A 13,175-nucleotide genomic window follows, 5' to 3' on the forward strand; every position below is an offset into this window, starting at 1 on the left:
TCATAGTTTCCGACACACCACTGCAGGTTATATGTATTCCTTGGACCTTCACATTGACGATGAAACTCAGAAATCGCGTCGGTATTAAATACAACAGGCACAATGCAGCCTTAAGTACAAAAATAGAGACTCTTCTTACAGTCGGTGTTTTGAGCATTCCCTGTGAGACCAATATTAGTTTCCGATACACCACTGCAGGTTCAATGTATTCCTTGGTCATACACATTGACGATGAAACACTTAAATAAGATCGGAATTAAATACAAAAGGGACAATGCCGCCTTAAGTGCAAGAAGAGTGAGACTTCTTAGAGTCTGTGCTTTGATCCGTCCCTGTGAGACCAGTATTAGTTTCCGATACACCACTGCAGGTTCAATGTGTTCCTTGGACCTTCACATTGACGACAATACACAGAAATCGCATCGGAATTAAATACAAAAGGCAGAATGCCGCCCTAAGTGCGAGAAGAGTGAGACTTCTTAGAGTCTGTGCATTGATCTTTTCCTGTGAGCCTGTGAGACCAGTATTAGTTTCCGATACCCCACTGCAGGTTCAATGTATTCCTTGGACCTTCACATTGACGATGAAACACAGAAATCGCATCGGAATTAAATACAAAATGCACAATGACGCCTTAAGTGCAAGAAGAGTGAGACTTCTTAGAATCTGTGCTTTGATCCTTTCCTGTGAGATCAGTATTAGTTTCCGATACACCACTGCAGGTTCAATGTATTCCTTGGACACTCACATTGACGATGAAACACAGAAATCGCATCGGAATTAAATACAAAATGCACAATGCCGCCTTAAGTACAAGAAGAGTGTGGTCTCCTTAGAGTCTGTGCTTTGATCCTTTCCTGCGAGACCAGTATTAGTTTCCGATATACCACTGCAGGTTCAATGTATTCCTTGGACCTTCACATTGACGATAGAACACAGAAATAGAATCGGAATTAAATACAAAAGGCACAATGCCGCCTCAAGTGTAAGAAGAGTGAGACTTCTTAGAGTCTGTGTATTGATCCTATCCTGTGAGACCAGTATTAGTTTCCGATACTCCACTGCAGGTTCAATGTATTCCTTGTACCTTCACATTGACGATGAAACACAGAAATCGCATCGGAATTATATACAAAAGGCACAATGCTACCTTAAGTACAAGAACATAGACTCTTCTTACAGTCTGTGATTTGAGCATTCCCTGTGAGACCAGTATTAGTTTCCGACTCACCACTACAGGTTCAATGTATTCCTTGGACCTTCACATTGACGGTGAAACTCAGAAATCGCGTCGGAAATAAATACAAAAGGCACAATGGGGCCTTAAGTACAAGAATAGAGACTCTTCTTACAGTCGGTGTTTTGAGCATTCCCTGTGAGACCAGAATTAGTTTCCGATACACCACTGCTGGTTCAATGTGTTCCATGGACATACACTTTGACGATGAAACAGTGAAATTTGATCGGAATAAAATACAAAAGGCACAATGCCGCCTTAAGTGCAACAAGGGTGAGACTTCTTAGAGTCAGTGCTTTGATCCTTTCCTGTGAGAGCAGTATTAGCTTCCGATACACCACTGCCGGTTCAATGTATTCCTTGGACCTTCACATTGACGATGAAACACAGAAATCGCATCGGAATTAAATTCAAAAGGCACAATGCCGCCTTAAGTGGAAGAAGAGTGAGACTTCTAAGAGTCTGTGCATTGATCCTCTCCTGTGAGACCAGTATTAGTTTCCGATACTCCACTGCAGGTTCAATGTATTCCTTGGACCTTCACATTGAGGATGAAACACAGTAATCGCATCGGAATTAAATGCAAAAGGCACAATGCCGCCTTAAGATGCAACAAGAGTGAGACTTCTTAGAGTCTGTGCTTTGATCCTTTCCTGCGAGACCAGTATTAGTTTCCGATACACCACTGCAGGTTCATTGTATTCCATGGACATTCACATTGACGATGAAACATAGAAATCGCATCGGAATTTAATACAAAAGGCAGAATGCCGCCTTAAGTGCAAGAAGAGTGTGACTTCTTCGAGTCTGTGCTTTGATCTTTTCCTGTGAGACCAGTATTAGTTTCCGATATACCACTGCAGGTTCAATGTACTCCCTGAACCTTCACATTGACGATGAAACACAGAAATCGCATCGGAATTAAATACAAATGGCACAATGCCGCTTTAAGTGCAAGAGGAGTGAGACTTCTTAGAGTCTGTGCTTTGTTCAGTTCCTGTGAGACCAGTATTAGTTTCCGATACACCACTGCAGGTTCAATGTATTCCTTGGACCTTCACATTGACGATGAAACACAGAAATCGCATCGGAATTAAATACAATAGGCACAATGCCGCCTTAATTACAAGAATACAGACTCTTCTTACAGTCGGTGCTTTGAGCTTTCCCTGTGAGACCAGCATTAGTTTCCGATACACCACTGCAGGTTCAATGTATTCCTTGGACATACACACTTGCGATGAACTACTGAAATTAGATCGGAATTAAATACAAAAGCCACAATGCCGCCTTAAGTGCAAGAAGAGTGGGACTTCTTATAGTCTGTGCTTTGGTTCTTTCCTGTGAACCAGTATTAGTTTCCGATGCACCACTGCAGGTTCAATGTATTCCTTGGACCTTCACATTGATGATGAAACACAGAAATCGCATCGCAATCAAATACAAAAGGTACAATGCCGCCTTAAGTACAGGAATAGAGACTCTTTTTACAGTCGGTGCTTTGAGCATTCCCTGTGAGACCAGTATTAGTTTCCGATACACCACTACAGGTTCAATGTATTCCTTGGACATGCACGTTGACGGTGAAACACTGAAATTAGATCGGAATTAAATACAAAAGGCACAATGCGACTTAAGTGCAAGAAGAGTGAGACTTCTTAGAGTCTGTGCTTTGATCCTTTACTGTGAGACCAGTATTAGTTTCCGATACACCACTGCAGGTTCAATGTATTCCTTGGACCGTCACATTGACGATGAAACACTGAAATTAGATCGGAATTAAATACAAAAGGCACAATGCCGCCGTAAGTGCAACAATTGTGAGACTTCTTAGAGTCAGTGCTTTGATCCTTTCCTGTGAGAGCAGTATTAGCTTCCGATACACCACTGCCGGTTCAATGTATTCCTTGGACCTTCACATTGACGATGAAACACAGAAATCGCATCGGAATTAAATTCAAAAGGCACAATGCCGCCTTAAGTGGAAGAAGAGTGAGACTTCTAAGAGTCTGCGCATTGATCCTCTCCTGTGAGACCAGTATTAGTTTCCGATACTCCACTACAGGTTCAATGTATTCCTTGGACCTTCACATTGAGGATGAAACAAAGTAATCGCATCGGAATTAAATGCAAAAGGCACAATGCCGCCTTAAGTGCAACAAGAGAGAGACTTCTTAGAGTCTGTGCTTTGATCCTTTCCTGCGAGACCAGTATTAGTTTCCGATACACCACTGCAGGTTCATTGTATTCCTTGGACATTCACATTGACGGTGAAACATAGAAATCGCATCGGAATTTAATACAAAAGGCAGAATGCCGCCTTAAGTGCAAGAAGAGTGTGACTTCTTAGAGTCTGTGCTTTGATCCTTTCCTGTGAGCCTGTGAGACCAGTATTAGTTTCAGATACTCCACTGCAGGTTCAAAGTATTCCTTGTATCTTCACATTGACGATGAAACACAGAAATCGCATCGGAATTAAATACAAAATGCACAATGCCGCCTTAAGTGCAAGAAGAGTGAGACTTCTTAGAGTCTGTGCTTTGATCCTTTCCTGTGAGACCAGTATTAGTTTCTGATACACCACTGCAGGTTCAATGTATTCCTTGGACACTCACATTGACGATGAAACACAGAAATCGCATCGCAATTAAATACAAAAGGCACAATGCCGCCTTAAGTGTAAGAAGAGTTTGACTAATTAGAGTCTGTGCTTTGATCCTTTCCTGTGAGACCAGTATTAGTTTCCGATATACCACTGCAGGTTCAATGTATTCCTTGGACCTTCACATTGACGATGAAACACAGAAATCGCAACGGAATTAAATACAAAAGGCACAATGCCGCCTTAAGTGCAAGAAGAGTGAGACTTCTCAGAGTCTGTGTATTGATCCTATCCTGTGCGACCAGTATTAGTTTCCAATACTCCACTGAAAGTTCAATGTATTCCTTGGACCTTCACATTGACGATGAAACTCAGAAATCGCGTCGGAATTAAATACAAAAGGCACAATGCAGCCTTAAGTACAAGAATAGAGACTCTTCTTACAGTCGGTGTTTTGAGCATTCCCTGTGAGACCAGTATTAGTTTCCGATACACCACTGCTGGTTCAATGTATTCCATGGACATACACTTTGACAATGAAACACTGAAATTAGATCGGATTTAAATACAAAAGTCACAATGCCGCCTTAAGTGCAACAAAAGTGAGACTTCTTAGAGTCAGTGCTTTAATCCTTTGCTGTGAGAGCAGTATTAGTTTCCGATACACCACTGCAGGTTCAATGTATTCCTTGGACCTTCACATTAACGATGAAACACAGAAATCGCATCGGAATTATATACAAAAGGCACAATGCCGCCTTAAGTGCAAGTAGAGTGAGACTTCTTAGAGTCTGTGATTTGTTCCTTTCGTGTGAGACCAGTATTAGTTTCCGATACACCACTGCAAGTTCAATGTATTTCTTGGAACTTCACATTGACGATGAAACACAGAAATCGCATTGGAATTAAATACAAAAGGCACAATGACGTTTTAAGTACAAGAATACAGACTCTTCTTTCAGTCGGTGCTTTGGGCTTTCCCTGTGAGACCAGTATTAGTTTCTGATACTCCACTGCAGGTTCAATGTATTCCTTGGACATACACACTGACGATGAACTACTGAAATTAGATCGGAATTAAATACAAAAGGCACAATGCCGCCTTAAGTGCAAGATGAGTGGGACTTCTTATAGTCTGTGCTTTGATCCTTTCCTGTGAGACCAGTATTTGTTTCCGATTCCCCACTGCAGGTTCAATGTATTCCTCGGACATACACGGTGAGGATGAAACAATGAAATTAGATCTGAATTAAATACAAAAGCCACAATGCGACTTAAGAGCAAGAAGAATGAGACTTCTTAGAGTCTGTGCTTTGATCCATTCCTGTGAGACCAGTACTAGTTTCCAATACTCCACTGCAGGGTCAATGTATTCCTTAGACCTTCACATTGACGATGAAACACAGAAATCGCATCGGAATTACATACAAAAGGCACAATGCCGCTTTAAGTGCAAGATGAGTGACACTTCTTAGAGTCTGTGCTTTGATCCTTTACTGTGAGACCAGTATCAGTTTCCGATAAACCACTGCAGGTTCAATGTATTCCTTGGACCTTCATATTGACGATGAAACACAGAAATCACATCGCAGATAAATCAAAAGGCTCAATGCCGCCTTAGGTGCAATAAGAGTGAGACTTCTTAGGGTCTGTGGTTTGATCCATTCCTGTGAGACCAGTATTAGTTTCCGATACACCACTGCAGGTTCAATGTATTCCTTGGACCATCACATTGACGATAAAACACAGAAATCGCATCGGAATTAAATACAAAAGGCACAATGCCGACTTAAGTATAAGAGTAGAGACTCTTCTTACAGTCGGTGTTTTGAGCATTCCCTGTGAGACCAGTATTGGTTTCTGACACACCACTGCAGGTTCAATGTATTCCTTGGACATACACATTGACGATGAAACACTGAAATTAAATCGGAATTGAATACAAATCACACAATGCCGCCTTAAGTGCAAGAAGAGTGAGACTTCTTAGAGTCTGTGCTTTGATCCTTTCCTGTGAGACCAGTATTAGTTTCCGATACACAACTGCAGGTTCAATGTATTCCTTGGACCTTCACGTTGTAGATGAAACACAGAAATCTTATCGGAATTAAATACAAAAGCCACATTACCGCCTTAAGTGCAAGAAGAATGAGACTTCTTAGAGTCTGTGCTTTGATCCTCTCCTGTGAGACCAGTATTAGTTTCCAACACACCACTACAGGTTCAATGTATTCCTTGGACCTTCACATTGACGATAAAACACAGAAATCGCATCGGAAATAAATACAAAAGGCACAATGCCGCCGTAGGTATAAGATTAGAGACTATTCACACAGTCGGTGTTTTGAGCATTCCCTGTGAGACCAGTATTAGTTTCTGACATACCACTGCAGGTTCAATGTATTCCTTGGAAATACACATTGACGATGAGACACTGAAATTAAAAACGGAATACAATACAAAACTCACAATGCCGCCTTAAGTGCAAGAAGAGTGAGACTTCTTAGAGTCTGTGCTTTGATCCTTTCCTGTGAGACCCGTATTAGCTTCCGATACACCACTGCAAGTTCAATGTATTCCTTGGACCTTCACATTGACGATGAAACACAGAAATCGCATCGGAATTAAATACAAAAGGCACAATGCCGCCTTAAGTGCAAGAAGAGAGAGACTTCTTAGAGTCTGTGCGTTGATCCTTTCCTGTGAGACCAGTATTAGTTTCCGATACTCCACTGCAGGTTCAATGTATTCATTGGACCTTGACATTGACGATGAAACACCGAAATCGCGTCGGAATTAAATACAAAAGGCTCAATGTCGCCTCAAGTATAAGAATGGAGACTTCTCTTACAGTCGGATTTTTGAGCATTCCCTGTGAGACCAGTACCAGTTTCTGACACACCACTGCAGGTACAATGTATTCCTTGGACATACACATTGACGATGAAACACTGAAATCGCATCGGAATTAAACACAAAAGGCACATTGCCGCCTTAAGTGCAACAAGACTGAGACTTCTTGGAGTCTGTGCTTTGATCCTTTCTTGCGAGACCAGTATCAGTTTCCGATTTACCACTGCAGATTCAATGTATTCCTTGGACCTTCACATTGTCGATGAAACACAGAAATTGCATCGGAATTAAATACAAAAGGCACAATGCCGCCTTAAGTGCAAAAAGAGTGAGATTTCTTAGAGTCTGTGCTTTGTACCTTTCCTGTGAGGCCCGTATTAGTTTCCGATACACCACTGCAGGATCAATGTATTCCTTGGACATACACGTTTACGACGAAGCACTGAAATTAGATCGGAATTAAATACAAAAGGCACAATGCGACTTAAGTGCAAGAAGAGTGAGACTTCTTAGAGTCTGTGCTTTATTCCTTTCCTGCGAGACCAGTATTAGTTTCCGATACACCACTGCAGGTTCAATGTATTCCTTGGCCCTTCACTTTGACGATGAAACACAGAAATCGCATCGGAATTAAATGCAAAAGGCACAATGCAGCCTTAAGTACAAGAATAGACACTCTTCTTACAGTCGGTGCTTTGAGCTTTCCCTGTGAGACCAGAATTAGTTTCCGATACACCACTGCAGGTTCAATGTATTCCTTGGACATACACACTGACGATGAACTACTGAAATTAGATCGGAATTAAATACAAAAGGCACAATGCCGCCTTAAGTGCAAGATGAGTGGGACTTCTTATAGTCTGTGCTTTGATCCTTTCCTGTGAGACCAGTATTTGTTTCCGATTCCCCACTGCAGGTTCAATGTATTCCTCGGACATACACGGTGAGGATGAAACAATGAAATTAGATCTGAATTAAATACAAAAGCCACAATGCGACTTAAGAGCAAGAAGAGTGAGACTTCTTAGAGTCTGTGCTTTGATCCATTCCTGTGAGACCAGTACTAGTTTCCAATACTCCACTGCAGGGTCAATGTATTCCTTAGACCTTCACATTGACGATGAAACACAGAAATCGCATCGGAATTACATACAAAAGGCACAATGCCGCTTTAAGTGCAAGAAGAGTGAGACTTCTCAGAGTCTGTGTATTGATCCTATCCTGTGCGACCAGTATTAGTTTCCAATACTCCACTGAAAGTTCAATGTATTCCTTGGACCTTCACATTGACGATGAAACACAGAAATCGCATCGGAATTTAATACAAAAGGCAGAATATTGCCTTAAGTGCAAGAAGAGTGTGACTTCTTCGAGTCTGTGGATTGATCCTTTCCTGTGAGACCAGTATTACTTTCCGATATACCACTGCAAGTTCAATGTATTCCTTGAACCTTCACATTGACGATGAAACACAGAAGTCGCATCGGAATTAAATACAAATGGCACAATGCCGCCTTAAGTGAAAGAAGAGTGAGACTTCTTAGAGTCTGTGATTTGTTCCTTTCGTGTGAGACCAGTATTAGTTTCCGATACACCACTGCAGGTTCAATGTATTCCTTGGAACTTCACATTGACGATGAAACACAGAAATCGCATTGGAATTAAATACAAAAGGCACAATGACGTTTTAAGTACAAGAATACAGACTCTTCTTTCAGTCGGTGCTTTGGGCTTTCCCTGTGAGACCAGTATTAGTTTCCGATACTCCACTGCAGGTTCAATGTATTCCTTGGACATACACACTGACGATGAACTACTGAAATTAGATCGGAATTAAATACAAAAGGCACAATGCCGCCTTAAGTGCAAGATGAGTGGGACTTCTTATAGTCTGTGGTTTGATCCTTTCCTGTGAGACCAGTATTTGTTTCCGATTCCCCACTGCAGGTTCAATGTATTCCTCGGACATACACGGTGAGGATGAAACAATGAAATTAGATCTGAATTAAATACAAAAGCCACAATGCGACTTAAGAGCAAGAAGAGTGAGACTTCTTAGAGTCTGTGCTTTGATCCATTCCTGTGAGACCAGTACTAGTTTCCAATACTCCACTGCAGGGTCAATGTATTCCTTAGACCTTCACATTGACGATGAAACACAGAAATCGCATCGGAATTACACACAAAAGGCACAATGCCGCTTTAAGTGCAAGATGAGTGACACTTCTTAGAGTCTGTGCTTTGATCCTTTACTGTGAGACCAGTATTAGTTTCCGATAAACCACTGCAGGTTCAATGTATTCCTTGGACCTTCATATTGACGATGAAACACAGAAATCACATCGCAGATAAATCAAAAGGCACAATGCCGCCTTAGGTGCAATAAGAGTGAGACTTCTTAGAGTCTGTGCTTTGATCCATTCCTGTGAGACCAGTATTAGTTTCCGATACACCACTGCAGGTTCAATGTATTCCTTGGACCATCACATTGACGATAAAACACAGAAATCGCATCGGAATTAAATACAAAAGGCACAATGCCGACTTAAGTATAAGAGTAGAGACTCTTCTTACAGTCGGTGTTTTGAGCATTCCCTGTGAGACCAGTATTGGTTTCTGACACACCACTGCAGGTTCAATGTATTCCTTGGACATACAGATTGATGATGAAACACTGAAATTAAATCGGAATTGAATACAAATCACACAATGCCGCCTTAAGTGCAAGAAGAGTGAGACTTCTTAGAGTCTGTGCTTTGATCCTTTCCTGTGAGACCAGTATTAGTTTCCGATACACAACTGCAGGTTCAATGTATTCCTTGGACCTTCACGTTGTCGATGAAACACAGAAATCTTATCGGAATTAAATACAAAAGCCACATTACCGCCTTAAGTGCTAGAAGAATGAGACTTCTTAGAGTCTGTGCTTTGATCCTCTCCTGTGAGACCAGTATTAGTTTCCGATACACCACTACAGGTTCAATGTATTCCTTGGACCTTCACATTGACGATAAAACACAGAAATCGCATCGGAAATAAATACAAAAGGCACAATGCCGCCGTAGGTATAAGATTAGAGACTCTTCATACAGTCGGTGTTTTGAGCATTCCCTGTGAGACCAGTATTAGTTTCTGACATACCACTGCAGGTTCAATGTATTCCTTGGAAATACACATTGACGATGAAACACTGAAATTAAAAACGGAATATAATACAAAACTCACAATGCCGCCTTAAGTGCAAGAAGAGTGAGACTTCTTAGAGTCTGTGCTTTGATCCTTTCCTGTGAGACCAGTATTAGCTTCCGATACACCACTGCAAGTTCAATGTATTCCTTGGACCTTCACATTGACGATGAAACACAGAAATCGCATCGGAATTAAATACAAAAGGCACAATGCCGCCTTAAGTGCAAGAAGAGAGAGACTTCTTAGAGTCTGTGCGTTGATCCTTTCCTGTGAGACCAGTATTAGTTTCCGATACTCCACTGCAGGTTCAATGTATTCATTGGACCTTGACATTGACGATGAAACACCGAAATCGCGTCGGAATTAAATACAAAAGGCACAATGTCGCCTTAAGTGTAAGAATGGAGACTTCTCTTACAGTCGGATTTTTGAGCATTCCCTGTGAGACCAGTACCAGTTTCTGACACACCACTGCAGGTACAATGTATTCCTTGGACATACACATTGACGATGAAACACTGAAATCGCATCGGAATTAAACACAAAAGGCACATTGCCGCCTTAAGTGCAACAAGACTGAGACTTCTTGGAGTCTGTGCTTTGATCCTTTCCTGCGAGACCAGTATCAGTTTCCGATTTACCACTGCAGATTCAATGTATTCCTTGGAGCTTCACATTGTCGATGAAACACAGAAATTGCATCGGAATTAAATGCAAAAGGCACAATGCAGCCTTAAGTACAAGAATAGACACTCTTCTTACAGTCGGTGCTTTGAGCTTTCCCTGTGAGACCAGAATTAGTTTCCGATACACCACTGCAGGTTCAATGTATTCCTTGGACATACACACTGACGATGAACTACTGAAATTAGATCGGAATTAAATACAAAAGGCACAACGCCGCCTTAAGTGCAAGAAGAGTGGGACTTCTTATAGTCTGTGCTTTGATCCTTTCCTGTGAACCAGTATTAGCTTCCGATGCACCACTGCAGGTTCAATGTATTCCTTGGACATACACGTTGGTGATGAAACACTGAAATTAGATCTAAATTATATACAAATAGACAATACGACTTAAGTGCAAGAAAAGAGAGACTTCTAAGAGTCTGAGTTTTGATCCTTTCCTGTGTGACCAGTATTAGTTTGCGATACACCACTGCAGTTTCAATGTATTCCTTGGACATACACGTTGAGGATGAAACACTGAAATTAGATCGGAATTAAATACAAAAGGCACAATGCGACTTAAGTGCAAGAAGGGTGAGACTGGTAAGAGTCTGTGCTTTGATCCTTTCCTGTGAGACCAGTATTAGTTTCCGATACACCACTGCAGGTTCAATGAATTCCTTAGACATTAACATTGACGATGAAACACAGATATCTCATCAATATTAAACACAAAATGCACAATGCCGCTTTAAGTGCAAGAAGAGTGTGACTTCTTAGAGTCTGTGCTTTGGTCCTTTCCTGTGAGACCAGTATTAGTTTCCCACACACCACTGCCGGTTCAATGTACTCCTCGGACCTTCACATTGACGATGAAACACAGAAATCGCGTCGGAATTAAATACAAAAGCCACAAAGCTGCCTTAAATATAAGAATAGAGACTCCTCTCACGGTCGGTGTTTTGAGCATTCCCTGTGAGACCAGTATTAGTTTCTGACACACCACTGCAGGTTCAATGTATTCCTTGGACATACACATTGACGATGAAACACTGAAATTAAATCGGAATTGAATACAAAACTCACAATGCCACCTTAAGTGCAAGAAGAGTGACACTTCTTAGAGTCAGTGCTTTGATCCTTTCCTGTGGGACCAGTATTAGTGTCCGATACACCACTGCAGGTTCAATGTATTCCTAGGACATACACATTGACGATAAACCACTGAAATTACATCGGAATTAAATACAATAGGCGCAGTGCCACCTTAAGTGCAAGAAGAGTGAGACTTCTTAGAGTCTGTGCTTTGATCCTTTCTGTGAGACCAGTATTAGTTTCCGATACGCCACTGCAGGGTCAATGTATTCCTTGGTCCTTCACATTGACGATGAAACACAGAAATCGCATCGGAATTAAATACAAAAGGCACAATGCCGCATTAAGTGCAAGAAGAGTGACACTTCTTAGAGTCTGTGCTTTGATCCTTTCCTGTGAGACCAGTATTTGTTTCCGATAAACCAATGCAGGTTCAATGTATTCCTTGGACCTTCACATTGACGATGAAACACAGAAATCGCATTGGAATTAAATACAAAAGGCACAATGCTACCTTAAGTACAAGAACAGAGACTCTTCTAACTGTCGGTGCTTTAAGCATCCCCTGTGAGACCAGTATTAGTTTCCGACACACCACTGCAGTTTCAATGTACTCCTTGGACATACACGTTGACGATGAAACACTGAAATTAGATCGGAATTAAATACAAAAGGCACAATGCGACTTAAGTGCAAGAAGAGTGAGACTTCTTAGAGTCTGTGCTTTGTGGCTTTCCTGCGAGACCAGTATTAGTTTCCGATACACCACTGCAGGTTCAATGTATTCCTTGGACCTTCACTTTGACGATGAAACACATAAATCGCATCGGAATTAAATGCAAAAGGCACAATGCAGCCTTAAGTACAAGAATAGGGACTCTTCTTACAGTCGGTGCTTTGAGCTTTCCCTGTGAGACCAGTATTAGTTTCCGATACACCACTGCAGGTTCAATGTATTCCTTGGACATACACGTTGACGATGAAACACTGAAATTAGATCGGAATAAAATACAAAAGGCACAATGCGACTTAAGTGCAAGAAGAGTGAGTCTTCTAAGAGTCTGTGCTTTGATACCTTCCTGTGAGACCAGTATTAGTTTCCGATACACCACTGCAGGTTCAATGTATTCCTTGGACATTAACATTGACGATGAAACACAGATATCTCATCGGTATTAAATACAAAAGGCACAATGCCGCTTTAAGTGCAAGAAGAGTGTGACTTCTTAGAGTCTGAGTTTTGGTCCTTCCTGTAAGACCAGTATTAGTTTCCGACACACCACTGCAGGTTCAATGTACTCCTTGGACCTTCACATTGACGATGATACACAGAAATCGCATCACAATTAAATACAAAAGGCACAATGCCGCGTTAAGTACAGTAATTGAGACTCTTCTTACAGTCGGTGCTTTGAGCATTCCCTGTGAGACCAGTATTAGTTTCCGATACACCACTGCAGGTTCAATGTATTCCTTGGACATACACGTTGACGATGAAACACTGAAATTAGATCGGAATAAAACACAAAAGGC

This window comes from Schistocerca americana, chromosome 6, assembly GCF_021461395.2.
Source record: "Schistocerca americana isolate TAMUIC-IGC-003095 chromosome 6, iqSchAmer2.1, whole genome shotgun sequence".
NCBI lineage: Eukaryota > Metazoa > Arthropoda > Insecta > Orthoptera > Acrididae > Schistocerca > Schistocerca americana.